Below are 9,113 nucleotides of genomic sequence, written 5' to 3'. Positions count from 1 at the left end.
GGAGACTGGTGGTCTATAGTCCATGGAGTCACAAAGAGTTGGACACAGCTGAGTGACTAACTCACCACTAGAGAGGCTCACTTATTTAAAGCCTCTTAAAGGCTAGAAACATAGGATGACAGACATTCTCCCCAAGTAAGGAAGGGATTTCTCATAGAGAGATCTAAAAATCTAATAGTCTGTCTCAGGAGACAGTGGGCTTCCTATTAAAGAAATAACTCAGGATGCTGGGAAGGATTGAGGGCAGAGGAGAAGAGGGCAGTGGAGAATGAGATGGTTGGATGGCATCACTGATTCAATGGATATGAGTTAGAGCAAACTCCAGGAGATAGTGAAGGACAGGGAGGCCTGGCGTGCTGCAGTGCATGGGGTTGCAGAGAGTTTGACACAACTGAGTGAATGATCAAATGCAAGAGATGCAAGCACTCAGGATCAAATGCAAGAGATGAGATGACCTTAAAGAGGTCACATGACATCACCTTCTAGATCACAAGACAAAAACTTGGAAATATTTCTTGGGGAAATTTTCTGGAGAATAGATGCTACTGTCAGAAGAATTGGTGTGAGTGTGTGTGTATGTATTTGTGGATGTGTATTTAGATGTATCTGGAAGAGTGTAGTACACATATAAGTAGAGGGATTATTAATATATACATATTTGACATCTTCCTTAATGCCTGCAATGCAAATAAAAATAAGTTCCATGCAGAATGAACGAGCTGCCGGCAAGTTGTTGGGTTATGTGTCTGGAGCACACACAGGAATTTACTACAAGCAGTAGCCAGGATTTTCTTTGGACATGGGACCATATTTTATTCTGTTTTATTCTGTGAAAGTTAAAAGCTAAAGAATGCCATTTGCAGACCTTCAGCAACTCCTAGCTTGGCTTTAGAGATTCACTGTGGAAGATGGAGAACTTTGACACAGTGTTGCACACTGACATCAGCCCCCGGATCTTAATTTCTAAATTGATCCTTCAACTCAGTTCCCCACTCAGCCTGCAGGAACGACAGAAAGAACACCCCAAAGTAGATTTCAACTCACAGAAGTAGCTGAGAGATGTCAGCTGCAGAAAAAAGTGCACGAACCCCACATTCCATGTACATCATTTATTATAAAGCCACTTCCATCATTTTTTTTAGCACGAATCTTCTGCTCTGACAAAAAAATTCACATCAAAAAAGAGCATATTTCAAATTAATCTGACTGTTGAGAAATCCCACAGCAGCTTGAAATACTCTGGCAAGGTAAATTCACTAAGATTCCAGGGAGTAGGTCTAACATTTGCGCCACTCATCAGGCAGGAAAAGCCAAGCAAGAGAAGTCTTCCTGAAGAGGTCAGTGGGAGCATCAGTTAGCATAGATGGTAGGGACGGGAAGAGAGTCGAGAGCACAGTCATACCCTTGGCTGGAGAGACGAGACCTCTGCACCACCCCAGACTCTCCATGGCAGAACTGACGGGATTCCCAAAGGGGATGCTGGGACCGAGGGACAGGAGAGCTGTGCGTCCCCAGGAAGAACACTCACCTCCTAAACCTCCTGGGAGCAGAAGGCATGTCTGGATTGGCTGGAGCTTTGGGGAAAGGACACCAAGGACACCTAAATACCCACAAAGGGAGTGGCTCTTTTGTTAGAGGGAGAGAAGACAAGTGCTGGGGTTAGTCTAGTGAAAGCGTTACTTGCTCATTCATGTCTGACTCATTGCAACCCTATAGACTGCAGCCCTCCAGGCTCCTCTGTCCATGGGATTCTCCAGGAAAGAATGCTGGAGTGGGTTGCCATGCCCTCCTCTAGAAGATCTTCCCAACCCAGGGATTGAACCCTAGTCTCTTAGGTCTCCTGCATTGGCAGATGGGTTTTTTATCACTAGTGCCATCTGGGAAGCCCTGTGGTGGTGGTTTAGCCACTAAGTCGTGTCTGACTCTTGCAACCCCATGGACGGTAGCCTGCCAGGCTCCTCTGTCCATGGGATTCTCCAGGCAAGAATACTGGGAAGCCCTAAGTCATTGTAAATAGATTGTTAGTGTAAGCGGGACCTTACAGGTGCTGCTGATGCAGGCTCGGGAGAAATTGAGCAGCACGTGTCACTGGAGAGAAAAGAGAAGGATGCTGGGGGGAACATGTTCAGGAAACCACCTGGAGATGCGGGGCCTTGAGGGAGCCTGAGCCAGTGCAGGGCTGTGGCAGCAACCTGCCTGTACTTGAAACAGCTCCTCCCCAGCCTCCTGGGACAGCCCAGCCCCACCTGGATTTACATCACACAAGACTCTGAGTGGAAATCCCCTCCCCCCAGCCATGTAGTGCCCTGACTCTGGATGCTCAGAAGCTGTGTGATGATAAAGGGCTCCTGTTTAAGGAGTTAGGCTTGTTCCTGACTTGGGTTATTGCTCTTGTTGTTCACTCAGTCATGTCTGACTCTTTGCAACCCCATGGACTGCAGCCCACCAGGCTTCCCTGTCCTTCACTATCTCCCCAAGTTTGCTCAAACTCATGTCCATTGAGTCAGTGATGCCATCCAACCATCTCATCCTCTGTCGTCCCCATCTCCTCCTGCCCTCAATCTTTTCCAGCATCAGGGTCTTTTCCAATAAGTTGACTCTTTGCGTCAGGCGGCCAAAGTTTTGGAGCTTCAGCATCGGTCCTTCCAATGAATATTCAGGCTTGATTTCCTTTAGAATTCACTTTTTTGATCTCCTTGCTGTCACTGGGGTTAGGTTATAAGTGAGCTCCAGAATCTCCCAGGAGTCCATTCCTGGGTCTGCTGCCCTCTGCTGGTCACTCAGCTCCGGGGCCTCTGTCCTCTTCTGTGAAAGGGGACATTGTCACAGGTGTTGTTAACAAGACTACAGCTAAGGGCCTGGCACAGATGGAGCCTGAAGCAAATGTGAGCTGTTACCCAGCTAAACTAATGCCAGTCCCTATTTTTTTCTCTCCCCACGGAATATCAGCCATGAGAGAGTCTACTCTAGATGCTGGTTAATTAAAACTACGCGGCATTTAAGCAAAAACCAGCGGCCACACTTGCTCTGAAGAAGCCCACCCTGGGCTGTGGTGTTTATTACCAAATGATCGCTGTCATTATCATAGTGATTACAGGGCCACAGAATGGATTCCCACATGAAGAATTTTATATTGATTCATTTCCTTTTCTTTTTTACTAGACTCAATTTCATGAGGTTTCTGTAACTTTCAATCACAGCACCCTAAGGCATGACTGAAATTCAAATGCAGTAAATTCAAATGAACTATTGCTTGACATTGTAAATTGAGTTTGACCTAATAACCATCCTTGTAATGTCAACTCTCTTGGGAATATGAGTCTTAATGTGTTGCAATCGCCCTGGCCCATTTGGGAAGGGAGATGAGCCTTATCATAGTTGGGTCTATTTCTTACTTCTTCCTTTACAGAAGATTGCTTCCAAGCCTTACAGAGGATTGCTTCTACCTCTTGTCCTAACTCCATTTTCCCAGCTTTTAGCAAATCTGCATCACCATCTTCTTCTCCACCCACCTGGCATATACTTAGGGCGAGTCATCCTGTCCCCAGGAAATGCAAGTCCTGGCGTGAGATACTTGAGATGCATGCTCTCCACTGAATTTTCTTGAGTACTTAGCAGGAGACCCTTTGTTTTGATTCCCCACCCCTGGAAGTCTAATTACTCCATATGTTTTTTCATATTTTGTCTAATCTACAATTGTATTTCTCATTATCATTTTGTGGGTTGTGGTGCTATTTCCTCTAGTTTCATTCTCCCTCTTTTATGTTTCTCTTGTACAAAATTAATTACATTGTACCTTCAAGCACAATTTTAACACTGTCTCCATTGCGTCCGTCTGCCTTTAATTAATGCTCTTCTAATGTAGATTTTAGAGCCAAATGGTGCAATATTCTGAGCATCAAAGAAACAAAGGATCTAACAAAACTGAAATGAATGAGCAAGACAAAATAGCTGACAATACGCTCTCATCTCCAAACGTCACTTTGACTATGCTTGGGGCAGCAGAATGGATTTCTTGGGGCTTTCTCTTTTTGAAGAAATGACAAGAGAGGTGGAATCCAGAGTCGTAGGTTTTGTTTTGACTTACACTGATCAAACATCTAATCAACCTATCACGACCTTCTCAGGGCTCAAGGAAAGGGGGAGGATCCTATAAATGCATTTCTTATACATTTTCAACGGGATCCACAAGCAAATCCCTCTGCCTGAACTTCAGTTTTTCTAGACTCAAAGACTCTCCTCGATGCTTGGTCTCTGCGGTGTCCCCACTCCAAAGAAGCAACTCTCTCTTTGGGCTGCTACAAAGAACTTTCACAGCAAAGAAAAGCAGGCATAGTGGAACTACAACTAGTGTGGCTCTGTGAGTTAATGAAATGTCCCCATAACAGAACATGCTTGAATGAATGCCTTCTTACCACTCTCTGACACATCGATCGAATAGCCTTCCACACAGCAGGAGGGGGTGTTTTAAAAATACATGTGTGAATTTATAGTGGCAAATATGCACACTCTCTAAATAGGTAGTTTTATATTGAATTGGACATATATTGAATTGGACATGAGGTCTATTTATAGACCTCAATTATTCAACATACCTTTTCTTTTTTCTCTTTTTTTAAAATTTTAAATTATGAGGTTATAATAACACATTTACAGGAGACTTAGAAATACAGAATGAAGTTATATATAGTTCTACTATATATTACTATTAGTTTTAAGTGGATAAATTCATATTTTTAGTTGAAGTTTCAATATCAAACTCTCAAAAATTAATAGAAAGAATAATACAGAAAAGTAGAAGGATATAGTAGACCTGAAAAGCACCATGAACCAATTCAACATAATTAAGATTTTCACACAACAGTAGGATACAAATTCTTTTCAAATTTCTGTAGACTATAAACTAGGAGGCACCGGAACATATCCAGGGACATAAAACAAGGTGCAAAAATTTCATGGTCTAAAGGTATTAAAATCATACAGAATCTATTCTCTTATCACTGTGGAATTATGTCAAAAATCAATATCAAAACATATTTGAAAATAGCCCACATATTTTCAAGTGCAATGTGACATTTACCAAGAGAGATCTTTGACTTAGCCATTGAAAGCCTCAATAAAGTTAGAAGACTGAAAAAGCACAGAGGATGATTGCAGAGGAGAAAGCATTTAATTAGAAATTAATATCAAAGTGATAAATTAATATCAAAGATACTTTAAAAACCCCTTGTATTCGGAAATTAAATGTCCACTTTTAATTGATGAGTGTATCTAAGAAGCCATAACAAGGACAAAGTAGAAAACATTTGTAACAGAATAAAAATGAAAAGAGAATTTACCAGAATTTGTTGCATGCAATTGAAGCTGCTCAATGCAACTAAACATAATGTAGAATCTTGAATAAGGCAACATACCTTTTCTTAATGAACGATTAAAAAAAGTTTCAAGCTGAATGGGTAATAATTTGAGTAACAGAGGCTGGGACCCTAGTCTCAGTTCATGTGGGGAAACTTGATGTGACTGAGACAATGGAATATCAAATTAAGTGTGTAGGTGTGTGTGTCAGGGGCAAGGGTAGGGGCAAGCACTGTGTGGGTGTGAGACATCTGTCTGACATCTTTTGTCTCTGCCAGCCCTCCCAATTTCCGGAGAACTGTTTTCTCTTCTCTGCACTGCCCTTTCCTCTGGTAGACTTGGAATAATCAAGGTTTGAAGACTACTGGTCTGCCCATGACCAGATAGACCACTGCAGTGAGTTGAATTGCATGTGTCCACACCCTAACCCCTGGGACCTGTGAATGTGAGCTTATTTGGAAAAGTGTCCTTGCAGATATAATTGAGTCTTGAGGCAAGATCATCCTAGGTTATCTAGGTGGGCCCTAAATTTGATAGGTGTCCTTACAAGAGGTAGGCAGAGGGGAATTTGACACACTTGGTAGAGGACATTTGATAATGGAGACAGAGACCACAGTGATGTGGTCACAAGCCAAGGATGCCTAGAACCCCCAGAAGCCAGAAGAAGAAGGAGGGACTCTTCCCTGGAAGCTCTGGAGGGAGTACAGTGCAGTGGACACTTTGATTTCAGATTCCTGGCCTCCAGAATGGTGAGGGAATAAATCTATGTTGTTACAAGTCACACAGATAATAGTAATTTTTTACAGGAGTCCCAGGAAATGACTATGGTCCCTGAATGCAGTGTGAACCATTCCCTATACAGTTGAGTTGGGCTAGGGGTTTGTAGTTATGGTCTCGCTGCCTGCTTGACCAGAGGACCTGTGGACTTGGGAACCATTGTCAGTGACCATTTAAGGGCATGTGTGTGGCAAAACAAAAAGTCTATTTGGAGCAAAAGAAAAGAATGAAGCTGATGTTACCGAGAGAGCCAGAGATGAGAAAGAATTCTGGCATAAAATATATATGGGACAAGTCAGGAAAAGAGAAAACACTAGGGCCTTCAGAGAGAATTTAATATGGGGAGCTGGTCATAGGTGGTGGGGAAAAACCACCACTCCTAGTTGAGGAACCAAATAGAAGATAGTGAGGCAACCCAATATTTACAGCAACTTTATTCATAACCACCAAACACTGGAAGCAATAATATGCTTTTCAAGAGATAAATGGACAAAGAATTATAAGAAAAGATCTTAAGGTCATTAGTTTCAAGTGTGTTCAGTTCAGCTCAGTTCAGTTCAGTCACTCAGTCGTGTCCGACTCTTCGTGACCCCATGATTCACAGCACACCAGGCCTCTCTGTCCATCACCAACTCCCAGAGTTTACTCAAACTCATGCCCATTGAGTCGGTGATGCCATCCAGCCATCTCATCCTCTGTCGTCCCCTTCTCCTCCTGCCCCCAATCCCTCCCAGCATCAGGATATTTTCCAATGAGTCAACTCTTTGCATGAGGTGGCCAAAGTATTGGAGTTTCAGCTTCAGCATCAGTCCTTCCAATGAACACCCAGGACGGATCTCCTTTAGGGTGGACTGGTTGGATCTCCTTGCAGTCCAAGGGACTCTCAAGAGTCTTCTCCAACACAATAGTTCAAAAGCATCAATTTTTCGGTGCTCAGCTTTCCTCACAGTCCAACTCGCACATCTATACATGACCCCTGGAAAAACCATAGCCTTGACCAGACGGACCTTTGTTGGCAAAGTAATGTCTCTGCTTTTTAATATGCTATCTAGGTTGGTCATAACTTTCCTTCCAAGGAGTAAGCATCTTTTAATTTCATGGCTGCAATCATCATCTGCAGTGATTTTGGAGCCCAGAAAAATAAAGTCTGACACTGTTTCCACTGTCTCCCCATCTATTTCCCATGAAGTGATGGGACCAAATGCCATGATCTTAGTTTTCTGAATGTTGAGCTTTACGTCAACTTTTTCACTCTCCTCTTTCACTTTCATCAAGAGGCTTTTTAGTTTCTCTTCACTTTCTGCCATAAGGGTGGTGTCATCTGCATATCTGAGGTTATTGATATTTTTCCCAGCAATGTGTAGTGATGGTCAAATGCATTGTGCAATGGTTACTTTGTGATATGATGTGTGGTGTCTGGAGCAGTATTGCATGGGCTTAAAAGTTGGGCTTTTCCACTCAATAAATGTGTGACCTTGCACAAATTAAAATAATGAAACAAAATTAGAACAGCAATATATCCACACAATGGTATTGTATCAGCTATAAAATGAAATGCAATTTTAAATGACAAAAAATGACATAGAGGAAACTTAAATTTCTGAGAGAAGCCAGTCTGAAAAGACTATATACTTATGACTCCAGTTATACAACATCATGGAAAAACATAATTATGGAGACTGTAAAAAGACCAGTGGTCACCAGGAGTTCAAGGTGGAAAGGAGGGATGAATGTGGAAAACACTGGGTATTTTTAAAGTGGTGAAACTCTTCTGTGTCATCCTGTGATGGTGGGTACATGATAGTATCTGTTGTTCAGTCACTAAGTCATGTGCGACTCTTGTGACGCCATGGACTATACAGCCTGCCAGGCTCCTCTGTCCATGGTATTCTTCAGGCAAGAATACTGGGAATGGGTTACCATTTCCTACTCCAGGGGATCTTCCTGACCCAGGGATTGAACCTGCATCTCCTGCATTGACAGGAGGATTCTTTACCACTGAGACACCTGGGAAGCCCACTTTAGAGACACTTAGGAGATGTTCCAACTAGAAGAAACACAGAATGATCAATGTAAGTTTAGGGTCACAGCTATCTTGGGTTAGAAGAGGAAGGGAACAGTAGTGCATGGCATCTAAACCTTCAGCACTGACCCACTTCACACTTGGGTGTGGGGTGGGGAACACAGCAATCTGTTTTATTAATATCCTTGTATCTCTCCATAAACATTTTAGAAACTGTTTTATAAACTGCGCCCTTCACTTTAAAAAGAAGTTCTCTTTCTTCTAAGCCGCCATTATACATTAGGTTAAAGTCAAGTTCTTTAAATCAGTCTACTTTGTACTACAAAAGACACACATTTTTATTTCACATCCTGGAAGTTCTTCCCTGCCTTTGATGGCATGTTTTCCTCCACGTATGTTGTACATTTTCTTTATAATTCTTTTAACAGGATGTGACTAGGCTGTGCTGCTTATTTGGTGCAGGTCTTCTCTGAGTTTTGAAGCATTTTTTACAGCAGAAAAACAGTATCGCAGATACTCTGCAAAGAGACAGGGGGACAACAGTCTGCCCGATCCCCAATCTGTTCTTTTTGTTTTTGTTTTTTTTTAAAGGAAGGTTGGCTAACTTGTGAGCTTCCTGTCCCTCATGGATGTTGTAGGCACGCCTGAGGACTCAGGTGAGCGTCCTGTGAGCTGCAGAAATGTCAGGGGAGTATTGTTCCCAAGGCTCTGGGCTCAGCCAGCTGGGTCTTCTGAGCAACATAGTGGACTTTCATTCCAGCCAGACATAAAATGGAATGTGAGTAATCAAAGAGTTGTTGACAGTCATAGTTTGACTTCCATTATGTCTCAACGGAAAGGGAACCTGTGTGGGGTGTGAAGCCCAGGGGGACATGATGTTTCCACAGTTCTCCCAGCCCAGGGCCTCTCAGGCAGACTGGGTCTGACCCGGGGCCCCACACACTGTAAGTCACCTGGA

At 42.8% G+C, this 9,113-nt stretch overlaps 1 long non-coding RNA gene across 1 annotated transcript; it reads left to right on the top strand.

Annotated features, from left to right (window-relative positions):
- Positions 1 to 5,042: 5,042 nt before the first annotated feature.
- Positions 5,043 to 7,362, top strand: LOC122681562. Its single transcript, XR_006337027.1, has 3 exons — positions 5,043 to 5,191; positions 6,936 to 6,940; positions 7,349 to 7,362. It is a non-coding gene; the product is annotated as an uncharacterized LOC122681562 (long non-coding RNA).
- Positions 7,363 to 9,113: the final 1,751 nt, after the last annotated feature.

The sequence above is a fragment of the Cervus elaphus genome, chromosome 23, assembly GCF_910594005.1.
Source record: "Cervus elaphus chromosome 23, mCerEla1.1, whole genome shotgun sequence".
Taxonomy (NCBI): domain Eukaryota; kingdom Metazoa; phylum Chordata; class Mammalia; order Artiodactyla; family Cervidae; genus Cervus; species Cervus elaphus.
This window is presented reverse-complemented; position numbering and strand designations above follow the sequence as displayed.